The following is a 19,555-nucleotide window of genomic DNA, read 5'->3' as shown; positions in this document are numbered from 1 at the left end:
CAAGGACTTTTCTAAAAAGTAAAAATCCTGATCCATCCAAATATGAAGCGGACACTTGTCAAGGACTTTTCTAAAAAGTAAAAATCCTGATCCATCCAAATATGAAGCGGACACTTGTCAAGGACTTTTCTAAAAAGTAAAAATCCTGATCCATCCAAATATGAAGCGGACACCTGTCAAGGAGGGTTTTTAACCCATTAATTCATGAAGTAGCCAGTAGGGAATTAAAACCAGCTCATAATTTTAAAACTCACCAAAAAAAAAAAAAAAAATCTGTAGGCCCATATGGTTTCACTGGATAATTCTACCCAATGTTTAAAGAGTGAATGCCAATTCTACACAATCTGTTCCAGAAAAAAGAAAAGGAAGGAAACGCACCCCATTTCATTTTATGATGCTAATATCACCCCAATGTCAAAACCAAAGACGGTACAAAAGAAAAGAAAGAAAATGAAAGAAAGCTGCAGACTGATAACCCTCATGAGTATAGAAGCAAAAATCCCTAACACAATGCTAGCAAATAGAATGCAATGGCAGGTAAAAGTAATCAAATGCTGTGACCAAGCGGGGCTCACTCAGGATGCAAGGCTGGCTTGATTTGAAATTCAGGCAATGAAATCCACCATATCAACAAGCTATATAATAACGTTAAAGCAATTGATGCCCCAACATTTTTTGATAAAAATTCTTAGAAAAAAATAGGAATAGAGGAGAAATTCTCAAGTTGACAAAGGGCATCTACAAACAAAAAAACAAAAACAAAAACAAACAAAAAAAACTTACATCAAACATCATGCCATTGGTGAAAGACTGGGTATTTTCCTTCTGAGATCAGAAACTCTTATTTATCATAGTAATGGAAGTTCTAGCCACTAAAATGAGGCAAGAATAATAAATCATAGGCATACAGATTGAGAAGGAAGATGTAAAACTGTCTGTGTCAGCTGGGCGCAGTGGCTTACGCCTGTAATCCCAGCACCTTTGGAGGCTGAGACAGGTGGACCACCTGAGGTCAGGGGTTCAAGACCAGCCTGGCCAACATGGTGAAACCCCGTCTCTACTAAAAATACAAAAAAAAAAAAATTAATTAGGCATGGTGGCACGTGCCTGTAATCCCAGCTACTTGGGAGGCTGAAGCAGGAGAATCGCTTGAACCTGGGAGGTGGAGGTTGCAGTGAGCTGAGATCGCACCACTGCACTCCAGCTTGGTCAACAGAGTGAGACTTCATCTCAAAAACAAACAAACAAACAAACACACAAACAACCCAAAAAACTGTCTGTGTCTGCAGATGACACAATTATCTGTGCAGAAAATAATAAAGAATCTACATAAAACTCCTAGAGCTAACAGGCAGTTTCAGCAAGGTTGCCGGATACAAAAATCAACATCTACAAATAAATTGTACTGCTAAATGCTAGAAGGGAAAAACAGAAACGAAAATACAATACAAGTTACGATTGCTGAAATAAAAATGAAATGCTTGGCTGCAAAGCTAGTAAAGCATGGCCACGACGAAAGCCTTGTGGAGGAAATCCCAGAAGATGAGGTGAATGCAGACAAATACCAGATTCATGGATTGGAGGACTTAACACACCATAGAGGCCAATCCTCCCCAAAGTGATATTCAGGTTTGAAGAAATTCCTCTCAGAATCCCAGCAAGATTTTCTTTCTTTCTTTCTTTCTTTTTTTTTGTAGGTACAGACAAGGTGATTCTAAAATTTGTATGGAAAGGCAAAAGAACTAGAGTAGCTAAAACAATTTTGGAAAAGCGGAATAAAGTGGAAGGAACACGTCTACCCAATTTCAAGACTTATTAAATAGCTGCAGCCATGATGACTGTATGGTACTGGTGGAAGGAAGGACACAGAAGTGGAATAGTATAGAAAACCCAGAAATGACTCATACTGCACAGCCCAGTCCAGTCCTGCCTGCCCAGGAAGGGGGCAAAATGGGGAGTGGCAAACACAACTACAGACCAAACCTCTCCCTCCTCTCCCCTGGGGCCCCCTTGAATCCCACTACACCGCACTGTGCGGGCAGCCCCTCCTGGGCGTCCCCACACCTGGCTGGATTCTCTGGGAGAACAGGGTGGGCCAGGAGCCAGGGAGCTTTGCCAGCACAGCCTCGATGGGCCCTGGTCCTGGCAGTTGCTGACTCGGGCGGGACTGTGGTTTGTTCTTCCTGCCTTTCTTCCTTTGGATGTGCTCAGACCCGCATTCCAATTCCTCCACTGGTGAACTTGGGCAATGGTTGCTCCTCTCTGAAACACACTGTCTCCTGTCTCCTTTCTACTGTCTCCTCTGTGCAAAAGGGTCACTTTAGCCCTGGGGACTCTGGGGGGCTGCCCATGCCTATCCCATCTCCACTCAAGGAAGGGCTTGGAAAGGAGTTTCCTGAAAACCTCTGTGGCTTTGGGGAGATGTTTTTCATGATCACTACCATCGAGGAGGAATCTGGGGTTTTTATGTTACCCACATCTCTTGCCTCCTTCCCCTGCCTACACACATGCTATAGAGGTAGTGAGCTCCCCAGCCTTGGTGGTAACCAAGAGGCCAGATGGCCCTGGGCCACAGATGCTGTGGAAGACACTCTTATCCTGGGAATAGGGGATTGGCCAGAGGTTTGGGTAAGACCAGGCAGCTTCTCTCTAAGTGAGCTGGTCCTTTCACAGGTGCCTGGCTGATAGGCGGGTACAATCCCAGCCACAGAGAGGCAGCTAAGGGAAGAGATGAAGGAATTGTCTAGGGAGGCCGAGGGCATGCAGAGGCCACTGTTAGAGGAAATACCTCCTTTCTCCCCACCACAGCTCCCATCATGCTCCTTCCTGCGGCTGGCACCTTGCAGCTTGTGCCAAGACGGCCTTGGCTCCGTGTGTCAAAGAAAAAGGAAAATCATTAAATTAATAGCGTCTGCCTCTGAAAGAGCCTGCCAGCCGCCTTCCCAACTCCCACGCCCCTTCTTCCTCATCGCAGAGAACAGGTTTTGTCTGAGGTGACTGCGCACCTCTCCCAGAGCACCTCACAGCCTCTTGCCATGTGGCCCTTTTCTTGCTGGTGAGAAATGGGAAGCCACGGGCAGAACTTACAGGAAAGCAGTTGGTTTCAGCTGACAAAGACCCTTCACCTTCTCTGCTTCCTGGAGTGGAGATGTGATGGTTGGAGGTGAAGCAGCCATCTTGGAGGCAAGAAGAACAAGAAGAAAAAAATCTTGTTAAGACCGAAAGGTCCAGGGTCTTTGGTGGGGCATGGAGCCCCTAAAATGCCCATTCTTTCTTGTTACATGAGAAAATACCCACTTACTTAAGCCAGGACAGTCAGCTTGAGGTCAACTTTGGCTGATTGGAATTCTAATGGGAGCAGACACCATTGGTGCCCCTTGCTACACCGTCTGGGCTCCCCTCTGACTCCTGCAGCCGTGGCCGCCAGCTCCTGTGTCTGCTCACGGCTTTCCACCCAAGCTCCCTCTTCTCTCTTCCTTGCTTCAGGGCCACCTCCAAAGAATAGGGCCGGACCAGCAGGTGCAGGTGTGCAGTGCAGAGGAATGAGTGTCCCTGGAGGTCCCTCAGCTCATGGGGGGCAGAAGTGAGTAGGTAAATAGATCAGCATCCTTGTCTCCAAGGCAACGCATCCCTCTGAGGGCCCCAGCTGCCCCCAGAAGTGACCAGTTCAACAAGGGACCCTGTCTGGCTCTTTGTCCTTACCTGATTGGGAACCAGCTGAAGGATTCCACGCCTTCTGGCGAAACAGACGTCCTGGAAGGGTGGCGATGGAAAGCCAGGCCTAGCCCCCAACCGCTGCCCAGAACCGGGAACCATGGGCGACATGGCGTAACTGGGGCAATGGGCATGGGGAGGGAGACGGGCCAGATTGGCAAGACTGCCAGAGCCACCGGACATGTCTCGGCTCTGTGGGGCTGGCAGCGACTCTCCCTGAGGGAGGAGAGGAGCAGTCTTGGTTGGTCTGCCCTAGGAGGGCCGTCAGGCTGCTGGCAGAGCAGCTCCCATGGCAAGTCCACCCGTGGTCCCTTCCGACGCGGCCAAGCTGTGTGCCGTGCACCTCTGAGCCCAGGAGAACGCCCCAGTCTGGAAACAAGAAGACTAGGAGGACAGGATAGACCCACCACGGAGGGGCTCAGACTCAGGACAGGCCCACTACAGAGGGGCTCAGACTCAGAGGACGGGCCCACCACAGAGGGGCTCAGACTCAGAGGACGGGCCCACCGCCGAGGGGCTCAGACTTGGGAGACAGGACAGACTCACCCTGGAGGGGCTCAGCCTCGGAGGACTTGCCCACCGCAGAGGGGCTCAGCGGGCCTGTGTCCTGCTCCCCTCCTGGGGACACAGGCCTATGGCCAGGACATCCCCTTGAAGAGGGCACCAGGCAAGGGGCATCACCAGAAGGAGCTGTGACCTCAGGATAGAAGCGACCTGGAGCATGTACACAAACCACGCAAGCCACATGCCACACACGGCACGGACTCACCACACACACACACACACACTCCAGAGACCCTGACACACACACACACAGAGACCCTGACACACACACACTCCAGAGGCCCTGACACACACACACACTCCAGAGACCCTGACACACACACAAACACACACACACACACACACCCCACTCTACAGATGCATCTGGGAGCCGAGCTGGGCCACCCTCCCCTTTCCCTCCTGGGAGCAGGGTGTCTGCCCTCCTGTCCAGCGGCACCTGGCCAGCACTGCCCGGGGGGTCTCTCCATCGAGGCAGTGAGGAGTGGTCTGGTGGCCCCTTTGCCGGGATGTGACACGCAGATGTAGCTGCTCCTGGCCTGCCTTGGGGGTATGAGGGAGGTCCCCGCCTGCACCTCAGTTCCCTGGAGGAACACTTCCACGCGCTTATGGCATTTTTGTGTGGACCTGCCTCAGACCCCTGCCCGCTGTGGTCATCACCCGAGTAGGGGTCTCCTTTGCACACTGGGCCCATTGTGCCGTGCACAGAGAGGGCAGGGGCCTGTGTGGTCACACGGCACCTCCTGCCAGCCCTGGAAGCCCCATGCATTAGTCTGCTCTTGTGTTGCTATAAAGAAATACCTGATGCTGGGTAATTTATTTTTTTAAAAAAGGTTTATTTTGGCTCATGGTTCTTCAGGTTTTATGGGAACCATGGTGCTGGCATCTGCCTGATTTCTGGGGAGGCCTCAGGAAGCTTCTAACCATGGGGAAGGCGAAAGGGAACCACGTGTCACATGGAACAAGGAAGGGGCGGGGAGGTCTCAGGCTTTTCAAACAACCAGATCGCTAGTGAACTAACGGAGCGAAAACTCACGCGTCACCAAGAGGGTGGCTAAGCCCTTCACAAGGGATCAGCCCCCATGACCCAATACCTCCCAGCAGGCCCCAGCTTCAACCCTGGGAATCACATCTCAACATGAGATTTGGAGGGGACACACGTCAAGCCATTTCGCCCTAGAAGGCCTGATGCAGAGGGTCCAACTCCCTGAGTGGGGCGGGAGGCAAGGGCTGGTGAGGACACGTGGCAGGGCCTGGCAGGAAGGTGCTTCTTCGGCCCCTTCCTGATCCCTGAGTGCCGGTCATCCCTGTGGCCAGGAGACAACGAAGGCAGCCGGGGCCGTCCAGGGATGCAGGTCTTACCTCCAGGAGGCCAGGCCTCTCTGGCTGTTGGCACAGGGCTCTGACCTGACCTGAGCAGGGCCTGGGCGCCTCCTGCCTCCGCCCTGAGGCAAACATACTCCAAACCCTCCTCATCAGGGGATCCGGCCTGGCCCACAGCCCTGATGCACACTCCGGCTTTCAGGCCTCCTTTGGCTCATCGCCCATCCACTCACTCACTCAGTGATCAACGGCGAGCGTGACAATGTGCTGAAGAGTAAGATGAGGAGCATTTTATTCCAAGGTTCTAGACACCTCCCGGGTGAGATACTGATAGCGGGGTGTGAGCCCGGGCTCTGGGCAAAGAAGCAACCCCAGGGAACTGCTGCCCTGAGCTGGGGAAGACGTCAAAGAGGTGGAGCTCTTGAGCCCAGTTTCCTCCTTTCGGTCCTGTGTCATCCCTTGTTCTGGAAACCCCACGGCCCAGCCTGTCGGGTGCACCCCACACACAGCAACCATCATTGGACAGACATTGACTGGGCCAGCACCAAGACCCCAGTCAGCTCTGCTGCAGCGGGAACACAGGAGTCCCATCTTTTCCTGCCTGTGGGCGAGGGTGGGGGGTGCTGGCTCAGCAGAAGGGGTCTGAGGCGCCCTGAAGAAGATAGCAGGGGTGGAGACAGGTTCAGAGAGGAGGGCCTGAGTAGCCCCCAACTCCTTCCTGCTCTGCAGACCCCCACTCCCTCCCACCCTGCAGTCCCCACTCCCTCCCACTCCACAGCCCCCCACTCCCTCCCACTCTGCAGCCCCCACTCCCTCCCACTCCACAGCCTCCCGACTCCCTCCCGCTCTATAGCCCCCAACTCCCTCCCGTTCTGCAGCCCCCAACTCCATCCCACTCTGCAGCCCCCCACTCCCTCCCACTCTGCAGCCCCCCACTCCATCCCGCTCTGCAGCCCCCCACTCCCTCCCGCTCTGCAGCCCCCCACTCCCTCCCGCTCTGCAGCCCCCCATTCCCTCCCGCTCTGCAGCCCCCCACTCCCTCCCACTCTGCAGCCCCCCACTCCCTCCCGCTCTGCAGCCCCCCACTCCCTCCCGCTCTGCAGCCCCCCATTCCCTCCCGCTCTGCAGCCCCCCACTCCCTCCCACTCTGCAGCCCCCCACTCCATCCCGCTCTGCAGCCCCCCCACTCCATCCCGCTCTGCAGCCCCCCACTCCCTTCCGCTCTGCAGCCCCCCACTCCATCCCGCTCTGCAGCCCCCCACTCCATCCCGCTCTGCAGCCCCCCACTCCCTTCCGCTCTGCAGCCCCCCACTCCCTCCTGCTCTACAGCCCCCCACTCCATCCCGCTCTGCAGCCCCCCACTCCCTCCCACTCTGCAGCCCCCCACTCCATCCCGCTCTGCAGCCCCCCCACTCCATCCCGCTCTGCAGCCCCCCACTCCCTTCCGCTCTGCAGCCCCCCACTCCCTCCTGCTCTACAGCCCCCCACTCCCTCCCACTCTGCAGCCCCCTACTCCCTCCTGCTCTGCAGACCCCCAACCCCATCCTGCTCTGCAGGTGAGGAGGCCACTCACGTGGCAGGGTTGTCCAGGCTCAGCAGCCCCAAGGGCAGGGCTGGGTGGAACCTTCTGCCTCTCTTCCGAGACTCCTGAACTTACAGCTCTTCCCGCCAGGCTTTCCTCCCCCGGGGGCATTCCATCCCCTTCCTTCCCTTTCTGTGGCTCCTTTCTGCCCCTTAGGGAGGCTGTCCAGAGCTGCAAGGGGTCCTGGAGGCCTTCTACACGCTGCTCCTCCTTGGCTGACCCCAGGAGTAGTCCTGCCCTAGTGGGAGCTGCTAAGGCCTGCCCAGCACCTGCTGTGTGCAGCCACACAGGTGCCCCACAGGACACCTCACTCAGTCATCTCCACTGTTACAGTCCCCACCTGACCAAGACGCCTGAGTTCAGAGGGCTGGTGAGCTTGGGGCCTGCCGGGTGACCTGGCATCCAGCTCCTGAGCCCCAGTGGGGTCCTTCCTGGTGGGGCTTTTGGTTGGTAGGTCCTGGCTGGCCTGCCAGGACCTCTTGCACCCAGTAGCTGGGCCGGCACTCCTGGGGACTCCTCCTCCCTACCTGGTCCCCAGCCCTTTGCTCCTCCTCACCCTTGGCCAGGACATGCGCTTTTTCTGTGAGGTTCCAGTTGGTTGGGTGACAGCAGGCTGGTACTGCGGTCCATTCTCAGGGTGGGCATCCTACGAGCAGCCAGAGGGACGTACATGTCAGCCTCGAGCCCCGTGGCTGACTCTGCTACCTGACAAGTGGCCGGAACCTTGGTAAGCTGTCACAGCCTAGGAGCTCGGGGCTGGGGAACAGGCCCATCCGGGCAGCCAGGTTGCGAGCCCTTGAGGCTGCTGGGCCCCGACCCCCACTCCCACTGTCCTCTGGGCACCCAACCCCACGCCTGGCTGTGGTGGGGGTTATTTTCTATTTGTCAAAGGAAGGCAGGAGGGATGTGGGCAATGGAGACAATTGAGTAAAGGACAGATCGGGCTGGGCCACTCCCCTGTTCAGAGCTCACGATGACTCCCCTGGTCCTGGGACAATGGCCACAACCTCCCTTGCCAGCCTCCCTGCCACCCACTCTGGCCCTCTGGCCTCTGCTCGGCTCCTCCGGTTCCTCCGAGGCTACGGGCCCACGCCCTCTGACCTTTGACCCTGCTGCTTTTGCTGCCTGAATTGCCTCCCCTCATGCCTGCTCCGCAACCTGCACCCGGCCAGCTTCTTCCCATTTCCACACGGACGTCCCCCTCTCAGAGGCCATTTCCCCAGTTAACTCATCTAAGGGCAGGGCCCCATGACCACCTCCAGCCCGTTCCCTCCCTGCCTCACCCCAGCACTCCAGCTCCTCCAAGTGTGGCCCCTCCCGCAGCACCGCATTTATAGTGCAGTTTTCCTGTGACCGGCTTTGTCCAAGTGCTTTCCATATCGACACTCAGTCTTCATCACAACCACGTGCAGCAGGCACTGGTTTACAGGTGGGGAAACTGAGGCACCTGGCCATTCAGTCATCTCCCCAGGCCCCACAGCACGCGATGGAGGGCGAGGTTCAGGGCGGGGCCTGCGGCAGGCACTGGTTCACAGGTGGGGAAACTGAGGCACCTGGCCATTCAGTCATCTCCCCAGGCCCCACAGCACGCGATGGAGGACGGGGTTGAGGGCGGAGCCTGCGGCAGGCGCTGGTTCACAGTCACACCCGAGGCTTGGCCACCTCGGGCTTGGGAAGGTGCTGCTGTGGAGACGGGTGCAGGAGGGGCCCCCAGTCCTGAGAGCTCAGCTTCCCCGATCCGCACCACCCAGCCCCCGCCTCCTCCCAGCGAGGCTCCTACCCCACGCAGCTCCGGGGCATTTGGGGACCCAGAACCAGGAAGAAAGGAGGTGGGAGGGAGACAGCAGGTGGTGTGTGGGGTGGGGTTGGAGGAGAACTTCCAGGGAGTCAGAGACAGACACAGGAGCAGCTGCAGCCTGGGTGGGCAGGGACGGGAGGCGCAGTGGGTTTTTAGGACGTGCCCCCACGTGCCCCTTGCAGAAACCTGAGAAATGCAAGGGAAGGACCTGGAGTTTGATGGCGCCACCGCGACCCCTCATGCTGTCTCCCAGCGGGGGCCACGCAGAGGCCACCGTGAATGCTGAGGGGAAGGGCGTCCTGTGGAGTCCAGCGGAAGGAGGGGAGGCTCCCACCTGCACAGCCCCTCGGCCCTGTCAGCCTCCTCTCCTGACTGCACTGCTGTGAAGCCTCCCTTCAGTCCTAAGACAAAACCTTAGCTCCTGAGCCCTGCGTGTCTAAAGGGCTCTGCAAACCGGCACCGACTCGCTGCTCCACTGCAGAAGCCACGTGGGTCTCCCAGGCCGGGCCACCGCGCCCAGCGCTCCTGCCCCCGGAATGGCTGCACTCGTCCCACTCCGGGCCTTCGAATGCCATTCTCTCTGCTGCAAGACTTTTCCTTCCTCACCACTTAGCAAACTGCTGTCTGTGCCTTCAGCTCCAACCCAGAGCCCCTTCCTCTGGGAGGCCTGCCCTGATTTTCTCCACTGACCTTTTTGGATGGCTCTCCCTTTACAAGCCTGTCTCCTCTCCTGGGCTTTGAGCCCTCAGGGGTGAAGACGACCTTGGTTACATCTTTTTCTCCCTTTCCCAAGCCAATATAGGACAGAACATTCTGGGCACTCAATTATTCTATGCAGGATGCATGAGTCGGCGGGTGACAGGCCCGCTCTGGGAGCCGTGGGCTGCAGCAGGGCTCAGCCGAGATGGGGGAGGAGACTGTGCGTGCCCACCCTGTGTCCCACCCAGATGGGGCCCCTCCCCACCCACGAGCACCACGCTGCCTCTGCCACCCCGTGCCCCAGGTCCATGGTCCCCCATCCCCTCTGTGGACTTCAGGTGGCATGGTGGGGGGCAGCGTCCATGGGTGAAAGGCACAGACCAGCCACCACCGCAGGTCCTGCGCGGGCTCTGCAGAGCAGCCACTCTCCAGGCTCGGTGTCCCCTTTGTGAAGTAAGCTGTCACCAGTCAGTTACCTGTCCCTCGCCGAGGGGCGCCCCGGGGGAGGCGTGGCTGTGCTCAGCCTCGTCTTGTGGAGTCTGGATCTCCACGTACTCCACGCCCGGCTTTCCAGTCCATGCTAGTGGTGACCGGTGCACACTGAGGAACTCAGACCAAGTTCTGGGGACCCTGTGGGAGTCCTTTCTCAGACACCAGTGGGGTGGCGGGGGGAGGGTGGATATAGACCCCTGTCCCTGACTCCAGCCCTTCTCCTGGCCTCCCAGCCTCCAGTCTGTCTCTACCCTGTCTCTCACCCCATGACAGAGCTTATCCCTGGGCTCGGGACCTCCCCTGGACTCTACTCCAGGGCCCTGCCGCTCCTCCCCTCACTCCAGCTCACTCACAGGTGCCTTGACCTCAGCCCGGCCAAAGCGGAGCTTGCCCCCGACCCCCAGCCTGCTTTTCCTGAGGTGCTCACCCCATAAGGCCTTGGGGTCCCCAGGGCAGCAGCTCTTCCCGCCCACCGCTCCAGGGTCCTGACTTTGCTGCTCCCAGCTCCCGTTTCTCCACAAAACCTCCCCTAGGCCTTGGCCGTGGCTCCTGTCAATGACGCCACCCCACTCCATGCCCATGGCACCCCCAGCTACTCCTCCCTGCCCCTCTCGAAGTATTTCCCCGAGAGAACCTGACTCTCACCCATGCTGTGCCCCACCTCTGGCAGACCCCTAGGTCCCTGTGCCTGGCCGGCTGCACCCAGGTCCCTGAGAAGCTGTGTGCCGCTGAGCTCTGCTTCTCTAAGAATGGCCCTGTAAACCCTGGTTAGACCAATGGCTGCCCGCCCAAGCCTGGCCCTGTCACCTCTGTCCCTGGGTCCCCCTGGGCCAATTCCGGCCTCTTTTCTAGAGGGTCCCCTGCTGTCTGCAGGGTTTGTGGGGACTTGGAAACTCCTGTGTCCCTAGGGAGCCCGGGGGCCTGGGTCAGGGTCTCTGTCCCTCCCCCACTTCTGCCTCATCCCACCCTCACCCCAAATTCCCTCCGGAGGTCTGGGGAAGGAGTAAGCCCAGGGGTCCTGTCAGGGAGCAGAGGGCAGCAGGCCTGCTCCGGGGTCTCCCTACAGTCGCCAAAGCCAGGCTGTCCAGCAGGGAGGGTGCTTGGGGCCCAAGTTGCTGAAGGAGGCCACCTGTGGTCATCTCCCCTGGCTGCCCAGCGAGCCACACACAGGAGCCTTGTCTCTAGGCCGGGCCGCCACCCCTCCAGCTCTGTGCCAAAACCACTTTCCATGGCTGGAGACGGGGTCCCAGACCAAGGCCTCAGCCCAGTGGCCCAGGTCCCAGGCCCCCAGTTCTCTTCAGAGCCCTGAGCCTATCTCTCCAGGGGCAGCTGTTGGCATGGGGGGAGAAACCCTGGGGACCACACCCTCTACACACCCCTCCACAGCCACCTGGAGCCTGGAGCCGCGTCTCCACTCCCTTCTGTCCCCCAGCCTCACACACGCCCCTGAGAAAGGCTCTGGCTGTGGCTCAGGGAGCTCCCCACTGCAGCAGTTGTGAAGCTGGGATATTCTCTTAGGAACTCTCCCAGCTCCCCAGGGCTGGCGGTGATGACAAGCATCTCTCAGAGGACAGCTCTTTAAAAAATTAAAAACAAAACAAAACAAAACAAAACTCTATTACTGGACAGAGTTTCCTCAGGGATGTTATCTCTTAAGAGTCTCCTAAAGAAGACTCAGGGTGACCCCATAGTGGAGCTGGCTGTGTCCTAGGCCGGGGTCATTCCCGAGGCCGCCAGCAGGACTGAGGGGCCACGTCCTTCTCCAGCCTGCTCAGGACCGAGGCTGCTGTCACCATCGTGTCCCATTGTGGGGAGTGGGAGAAGGCTTTACTGCTAAGTTTCCTGACATGGCAGTGGGTTTAGCCATGCCCTAGCTGTCTCTGCTGGGGGCTTGTAATCCCAGGAAAGCCCCTCTGAAGATGCCTGGGCCGTCAGTCATGAGCCCGAGGGCAGCCGCATCCCCTGCCCCTGGACTGGTTCCATTCTTCAGGTCAATCCTGGACCGCAATCTCAGGCAGTGGGGCTGACTCACGGACTCGAGGGAGGACACGCATGATCCCAAATGACAGTGAGCCCAAACCCATAGCATGAGCTAAGGCAACCACCCCATCCGTGGTGTTCTTGGAGCCCTCCAGCCTCTTCCTGGGGATGGTTAGGGGCGGGTGAGGGTTTCTAGGAAGGGAAGCCCCTCCCCAGAGCCCTGGTCAGCGGCCCCTCCTAGGGGACCCTTCCTCAGGCCAACTGTGGGCTCCACTCTCTCAGGGCCCCTGCCTGGGTCAAGGTATAGCGGCTTCCTCAGTTTCCAGAGCTTCCTCCTTCTCAGCCTCAGGGCCATGTGTGCTCAGGAATTCCCTCAGCTGCCTGCAGAGTCAGTTGAGGCCAGAATCCTTGGGGTGAAGTTCCCCTCGACCTCCAGACTGTTGAGAACTGGTCCCTCGTAAGCCCTTGGCTGCTGGACAGGCTTTCTCGGGAAGCAATCTTGCTGACTCTGCAGACAGTGGCTCGCTGGGTCTGGGGTGGATACCTGCGGGAAGGTATCACCCCAACCCTGCACGGTGGCAGTTGCTGGGCTCACCTGTGGGGGCTGCTGGGCAGCCTGGTCCAGTTCTAAGACCCCTCAGGGCACCTGGAAGTCTGTCCTCTGCAGCTGAGAACCAACCTCACCTCGGGAATCCCTTCCCAATGCCTCCGCAGCAGCCGCTGTGCAGAAGAGGCCTCTGGGGGCTCAGTGGTACACACGCGCCCTGAGAATGCCTCCCTTTCCGCTGCCATCAAGGGAGAGTAATGCGGTCGAGGCGCTCCCCTGCCTGCCGCCTGGTCCCTTCTCCTTGGTTGGATGACGTCTAGGAGCCTAGCAAGCAATTTCTGTTTTGGGGTGGGTGGGCAGACGGGGCGGTCACTCACGGATGGGCAGACGGGGCGGTCACCCACGGACGGGCAGATGGGGCGGTCACACACGGACGGGCAGACGGGGCGGTCACTCACGGACGGGCAGACGGGGCGGTCACACACGGACGGGCAGACGGGGCGGTCACTCACGGACGGGCAGACGGGGCGGTCACTCACGGACGGGCAGACGGGGTGGTCATCCACGGCTGGGGCTGATCAGTCTCCCTAGCAAAGCTTCTACTGTTTGCGGGTGGATGGGCAGACGGGGCGGTCACTCACGGACGGGCAGACGGGGCGGTCACTCATGGACGGGCAGACGGGGTGGTCACTCACGGCCGGGGCTGATCGGTCTCCCTAGCAAAGCTTCTGGGACAAGCGGGGAGACCCAGGCTGATTGTGAGCTCAGGGGACAGCCTCTTGGCACCTCCAGCTCCATCCCGTGGCTGGGCCCAGCCTAGTTTAAATTCCCCTCGGTCGGGACAGCCACGCTCTGGAGCTTCCTCCCAGAAAACTCAGCAAGTTTGCCCCAGGCTGAGAGAGGAGAGGGCCTGGTGTCCTGCTCCCAGCAGCCGCCTCTCCCCGCACTCATGAGGCCCCTCCTTGGCTGGGCAGCATCCCCACCCTCTCCCACCCTCTCCTGGAAGACCTGACCCCTCCCATCTTCTCCTTAGGCTCCAGGGGCCACCAGGATCTCAGACCTCGGACCCCAGGGCGGGGCAGAACCTGTGCTGGCTGTCCCTCGGCTTCTTCTCCGGCTGGCCCTCCCTAACCCAAAGGGAGTATTTGCTGGTTTGTCCTTTTCTTGCCTTAAAAAAAAAAACATCAGTTTTGGCTTTAAATAAGTATTTTCTTCTCTGAGAAGGGTAAATCCATGCTCATTGCAGACTCGTTGGACAATTTTGAAAAGGATTCAGAAAAAAAACAAATCACCCGGAATCCCGGCACCCAGAGATAATTCAATTTTCAATGAGAATCATGAGACTTTTTCGTTCCACTTGGATCCTGAGCCGTCCCAGTCATTAAATAGTCTTCAGAAACGTGCCCATTCTTGCTCTATTTTTGAACATGTGTGGCTATTTTAAACCTGGAAAGAAGCCTTAAGTAGTGAATTTTTTAGGCATTTCTAGTTTTTCCTATAGATTCACTCCCTGGAGGTGGGATTCACAGCCAAACCCTACGTGCCATGGTCAGAGGGCCTGAGGGTGCCTGGCCACCCTTGGGAGTCCGCCCTGGGCAGGTGTGACGTGTCCTGCGCTTGTGCCTGGGAGCTGGCTGCAATGCTTCCTAACCTTTAAACCTTACATGTAGCTAACAGACCTTTCTTCGCAGGTGCTTCTTCGGTTAGCCTGTGTGTCAGGAGGGCAGGGCAGAAGCGAGCATGTTTAACCATGAGGGGGGAGGGCTGCATGATCCCAGGCAAGAGGACGGGAAGTTTGTGCCGAGGTTCCATGGCGTGGGGGTGGTGGGGGCGGGTGTCCTAGGTGCCTTCTTTTAAAGAACTGAAAAGATGGCCTTATGGCCTGGCAGTGGTGGGAGTGGGCTGGGCTGGCCACAGGGCAAGGGGAGTCGGCAGTGGACGGGGCTGTAGGGTCTGGGGGACCTTTCCCTCGACAGCAGTGGGGCAGGGTAGGTGCTGGGGCTGAGTCTCTGGGCCACTGTGTGGCTGGGCAGCAAGGAACGGGGGTCTTGGAGGGTCTCGGGTAGAGGGCCCTCTGGGGTGGGGGCCCTCTGGGGTGGAGCCCCTTGGCTCATCAGCCTGGGGCTAGGGGGCCAGGGTGGGCACCAGGCCTCCTCCATCTGGGCTCAGGGGCCACCTGGAAGCTTGCATGAAACGCAGGTTCTGGCCCAGATCAGACATGCTGAACCCCAGGGTGCATTTTAACAAGATCCCCAGATGACCCCCTAATGTCTCCAAGCTGGGTCTAAGGGTGGCAGTCCAGGGAGGGGCTCAGGGTCGAGGAGAGGAAGGTGCCAGGCCCTGCAGACCCCCAAGGGAGAGGGCAGATTGTGGGGGTGGTAGAGAGGCCCTCAGAGGCAGGTGCAGCCCGGCTGGCTTCTCAGACGTGCGGCCGTCCGCCCAGCCCGGGAGGCTCTGGCCTGGCTCTGCTGTCCCAAGGCTGCCTGAGCTGCAGCTGAGCTCCCAGTACTGGGAAGGAGGCAGGACTACGTACCAATGCAGCACTGCCCCTGCTGTGCGGACTGAGACCCTGAGCTGGGTGGGAGGCTGGGTGGACAGGCATGGGACCCAGGGGATCCCCAGGGGCCTCTGAGGAGTCCCAGCAAGTGGGGCTCAAAGGCTAGGCCCAGTGTGGCAGCCTCCTCCTCCCTCCTTCCCAGGTCCCACAGAGAGCCCTCCCATGCTGCAGTGACCAGCGGTGTTTAGGGCCCTGGTACAGGTGGGGGCGACCTACCGTGGCGAGGAGACCGGGTAAGAACTGGGGTGACTCGGGGTCCCTCGGAGTCGAGCTCCGGCCCCGGCAGGCGTGAGTGACACGTCCCTCTGTTCCCTGCGCAGGACCTGTCTCCCCAGGACTCGGGACTCCTCATGGTGGCAGCGCCCGGCAATGGCCTCCCTCTGCGCCTCAGGTGGGCTCCCTGCCGGCTGCCCCAGCAGCAAGGGCAGTAGCATGGCGAGCAGGGCTGAGCGGGCGGGCAGGGCCTGGCCTGGGGCTCGGGGCTCCAAGCATGGGCGCAGTGCAAGGCGGTGGCCAACGCTGACGGTTTGAGGCTCTCTCTGACGTCATCCCTATTTCCAGCAGGACCCTGGCAGGCAGCTTTACCATTTCTTTTCTGATTACAGAAGCATTGGTCATCTTTGCAAAAGCGTTTGTCAAATTGACAATTCACACTTGCCTTCACAGCCAAGCTTCCGGCCTCGTTCTGTTCATGAAACAGGAATCATATCATCTGTGCAGCGTCGAATAGACTCTTCAATTTCCACATGGAGACCTGTTTGTCACTCACTGATTTTGCAAAGAGGAGGAGTGGCCAGCCCTGGGGCGTGAGGGTGGCTTCCTCTCACTCCTCGTCTTTGTCTTGCTGACAGTGGAGAAATCACACTTCCTTGTTGCCTTAACCTGCATTTCTTTCATTACTGGTGGGGTGGACCATCTTTTAATTTAATTCTTGGCCAGTCGGGCTTCCTCTTCTGGAAGCCTCTGACCATGGCCATAGCCTGGTGCGGGTTGGGGTGCGAGGCCTGTCCCCTCCGGCCCTCACCCCTTGTTCCGGGCGTGGTGATGGTTTCCTCAGCTGTCTGTGAGGTGGGCTTTTTGGGTGAACTGTGGTCTACGTTGCTAACTGTGAAGGTGCGTCCCTTAGGGCTGCCTCCGTTTCATGTTTAGAAACCCCTGTCTACCCTGAGACTGGGGTGATGAAACCCACATCTCCTCTGTGTTCAGTTTTCGTTTGGAATGTAGTTTGGTGGGAATAGGGCAGGATGCAGGTAAAATTTGGTTCCAGATGCTCAGCGGTTACTTTGGCCCCGTCTGTCGTCCCGCACATCAGGTGTTGGTTTCAGGCTCTGGGTGTGGGCCTGCACCTGGTCCAGGCCCTGAGCCACCACTGGGCCTCTGCGGTGTGTCCCGGCCCTGCGGAGGTGATTGGGCCTCTGCATTTGGTGCTTCCAGCTTCTCAGCTACTTTCACACCCTTTTCCTCCATGTGCATTTTAAAGACAGCAGTTATGGGCTGTCTGGAGCCTCTAGGGCAGCACAGACTTTCCTGTGAGCTCCCAGCACCCACAGGGGTCCCAGGCTTGCAGGGGGCAGGAGGCCACAGGCTGGCAGGCAGGGCAAGCGGTGCCTCTCTGCCTCCTGGTCCCCGCAGACCGCCCAGACCCAGGGCTCGTGGGAGTGTCCTTGGGTGAGTGCCTCCCCAGGGAGGAAGAGCTCACCAGCAGGATCAGGGCCATGGAGGTCATGGAGCAGAGCCAGGTGCTGGAGACCATCCTAAACCAGCTGGTGGAACACAGCCAGGTAGGATCCCCAGCCACGCTCTGCACCCTCTGTGGCCCTGACATGTACAGAGCCATGGGGCTCTGGGGGGCCTCTGCAGGACTCACTGGGCAGCTGGTGGCCTTGTCAAGCCCGGAGCCCACGCCTCCCAAGCTCAGCTGCCATCACTCCCTTGTCACCTCGGCTCCCACAAGCCCTGGCCATCCCTAAAGCCCCTGACTTTCCCGCTGGAAGGTGCAGAAGTGGTGAGGAAGTCAGGACCGACACTGCTGCTCCCTGCGAGGAAAAGGGCAGGGGGCGGCCCAGGCTGCAGCCACTCTGAGCCCAGCCCTGGTCTGTCTGCTCTTGACCTGCAGGACGGGGAGGGCCTGAGGCATCCCCAGGGCACCAGCTCAGCCTCCTAGGCTTGTTCTCACACCAGGCCTGGGAGTGGGGGCAGCAGGACCCCCTTGTTCTGTGTGCCCCAGCCCTCTTTGGGGGGCCATCCTCTAGACTTGCTAAGGGCCTGGGCCACTGCCAGAGCTTGTTGAGGGTCCCGGGGTTCAGGGGCCGTCCTGGCCTGTTGCCTCTGCATTCCCGCTGCAGCCTGATTCACGTGCAGCCTCCGCATGCCCCTCACCTCTCAGGGCTGCTGTCAGCCTCCTTCACTCTGAGGGACGGGTTATTTGGGGGCCAGGGCCTGGTAGATAGGCAGGTGGAGACACCCCAGCAGGGCCTGAGTGCTTACAAAGGGGGACACACAGTAGGGCATTGGGGCTGACTGCCAATGAAGGTACAAGAGGTGGGAGAGAAAGTTGCCCAGGTGGCGGGGACAGGCTGTGCAAAGGCCCTGGGGCCAGCATGAGGCATCACAGAAGGGCGGGGGCACTCCCAGGCATGGGGGCAGGGCCAGGGCATCCAGGCTTGCAGGCTGCCCTGTTAAGGGTTTGGCCTCTGTCCTAAGGATAAGGTCTTTGGGGTGGTGGGGTCTTAAGCAGAGGAGCGTGTGGCCAGAATCACACTTGAGCCTGAGCCCCCAGCTGTGGGTGGGGCCTCAACCCGACCCTTTCCTTCCACCCTTTGAGAGTAGACTGTGTTCTCCACCTGCCCATGGGTCCTGGTGGGACCATCTCTGTTCTGTCCACTCTGGGCCCTGTCCTCCTGTCCCTGGCAGGAGGGCTGGGGGCAGGGTGTCCATGCCCTGGGCACCTTGTTCTGCCATAGCTGGCCGGGAAGGAGCAGGCGTCAGACACCGAGGACAGTGGCATCCAGGAGCTTCTGCAGCTCTTAAGCCTAGACTCCCAGCAGGCTTCAGAGAAGGTTGGTGCCCAGGTGTGGAGGGGCTGTCAGTTCCCTCCCCTCCCAAAATGACTGCAGGGACTCCAAGCCCTCTGGATCTGGAAGGTGGTGGATGGACACGAGACCTGCTGCTGTGTGGCTCCTGCACCCACGGGCAGGCTCTGGGGGTGCAGAGGGGAGGGGAGCAGGCAGCGTCCCTGCAGTGAGAGTTCTGCCCAGGGCGTCTGAGGTCCCCAGGCTGGGAGTCCAGCATGGCCAGGGCCCTGTGCACAGCATGGCCCGCGTGGCAGGCAGGGTGTACGGCAGCACTCAGCGGGCTGGGGTATGTGCTTGGGACTCACAAGGAGCAAGGCCCACCCAGTCCTGGGCTCTGTGTTCTAAGGCAGCTCCCCCGGCCCCAGACTCAGGCGCCAGTGTAGACACCTCCTGCAGGAGTCACCAGGCTTGAAGTCCTGGAGCAGCCCCCACGGAGCAGCAGGCAGCCATGGGGCAGGGGTAGGGGCCCAGCACATGCTTCCCTCCAGCCTCGGTGGCTCTGCAGATGGACCTGTGAGTGCCGCTCAGAGAGGCAGGCTGGACCCGGCAGCAGCATCCCCTTTCCCTTGGCGTCCCGCCCAGACCTTCCTCTTCCACTTGTACGGGCTGGTCCTTCGAGACTGCGCTGGCGTGGAGCTGGTGCGGAAGCACGTGGGCTGCCTCCTGGAGATGCCCCACCAGTCCTCCAACCAAAGGGAGGTGGGTTAGCACCCTGGGGACCCTCTGGTCAGCACAGCTCTGGCCCTGCCTCAGATGGGCCCCTGCTGATCTCGGGCCCCTGCTGATCCCAGGCCCCTGTCCCTCACTTCACGATCCTGTGTGATCCTCGAGGCACTGGAGTGTCTTGTCAGGCGCTGATGGGCAGGAACCACTGAGGCCTGCCAGGCTGCGTGTGTCCTGGGCCCACCTTGGCAGAGGGGTCTCTGCTGGGGGGAATGGGACCCCCTGCCCAGTGCCAGCTGCGGCCCCCAGGGAGGGCTGGGAGTGTCTTCACTGTCTCTTGAGGACAGCCCAAAGCATCCCCGGGTCCCCAGTCCGCAGGGCATTGCGATTGCTGTGGGATGGACGTCCACCTCGCATCTGGAGGAGGTGTGGGCCCTGCTGGAGGTTGGCCCTCACGTCCTCAGACAGCCAGGTAGAGAGGCCCTGAGCATGGGGCTGATGCCAAACAGGGCGACGTGGCAGGGAGGGCCCAGGCCTTGGCCCCTGGGCCTGGGGAACGTCACCT

General features: G+C 59.2%; 1 long non-coding RNA gene across 2 annotated transcripts; it reads right to left on the bottom strand.

The window, feature by feature from the left end:
- Nucleotides 1-5,115: 5,115 nt before the first annotated feature.
- LOC117981530 (uncharacterized) lies at nt 5,116-15,764 on the bottom strand. Of its 2 annotated transcripts, none has more exons than XR_010113041.1 (4): nt 15,470-15,764; nt 8,464-13,424; nt 7,737-7,826; nt 5,116-6,250 (listed from the first exon to the last, which is right to left on the bottom strand). It is a non-coding gene; the product is annotated as an uncharacterized LOC117981530 (long non-coding RNA). The 2 variants fall into 2 exon arrangements; XR_004673107.3 differs by having other exon boundaries at nt 8,464-13,421.
- Nucleotides 15,765-19,555: the final 3,791 nt, after the last annotated feature.

Source organism: Pan paniscus, chromosome 7 (genome assembly GCF_029289425.2).
Source record: "Pan paniscus chromosome 7, NHGRI_mPanPan1-v2.0_pri, whole genome shotgun sequence".
NCBI lineage: Eukaryota > Metazoa > Chordata > Mammalia > Primates > Hominidae > Pan > Pan paniscus.
The sequence above is the reverse complement of the archived record's forward strand: the minus strand, read 5'-3'. Positions and strand labels throughout refer to the sequence as shown.